Raw genomic sequence first — 828 nt, forward strand, 5'->3', positions numbered from 1 at the left:
CCTCCTCCTGCACTCCCACAAAATGACTATTCATCCTCTTTCCAAACACATGTACACATAATTTCCCAGCAGCAGGTTGGGAAACTGTTTAGTCCTGATAAATATTATCTCTTCTCTAAAGAAACAAGTAAACACTGGAAAATCAATGAAGGTTTACATGTTTAAATAATGTCTTACCATGCAGTTTAGTAATTAGTTCACGGGATCTAATAAATATTCTTTTCTTTTGTGTTTTATAAAATCTCATGTTATTGCTCATATTATTGTACTGCCTCTTTTGAATCCACATATCGACCAGTATGTAAAAATTATCAGACAAGTGGTCTGATCAAAACATATTGAGTAACTTTACATGACGTATTTGGCTGGGATTTTTGAAGTTTCGGCAGCAGGGATTTTTTTACAGTAAAATCCTGACGCCAATATATGAGATCCTCTATTTTAGGATTTCATCGACAGGGAAAGAAAAGAAAGCAAAAGGGATCCTGCCTTTACCCCCAGAACAAACTTAATTCTCTGTACCACATTAACCAAGGGCATAGAGCATTGTTAATGATCCTCCACAATGCTTATCATTTAAAGGCGGTGGCATAATGGTCAGTTGATACTATGGAGTATATACTGTGGAATATTCTTTTCTTTTCTGTTTTTTAAAAACTCATATTATTGTTCTGTCTTATTTGAATCAAAATATTCACCAGTATGTAAAAATAATCAGACAAGATTAAATTGTCTGTATGTAATCAATTATTCTAAATGTAAATGCTATCAGGAAATGATCAGACAAGAGAGGGTTTTCAGGAAACACTGTTAAATGTTCAGTTTCTA

The sequence above is a fragment of the Oreochromis aureus genome, linkage group 6 (assembly GCF_013358895.1).
Source record: "Oreochromis aureus strain Israel breed Guangdong linkage group 6, ZZ_aureus, whole genome shotgun sequence".
Classification (NCBI taxonomy): domain Eukaryota; kingdom Metazoa; phylum Chordata; class Actinopteri; order Cichliformes; family Cichlidae; genus Oreochromis; species Oreochromis aureus.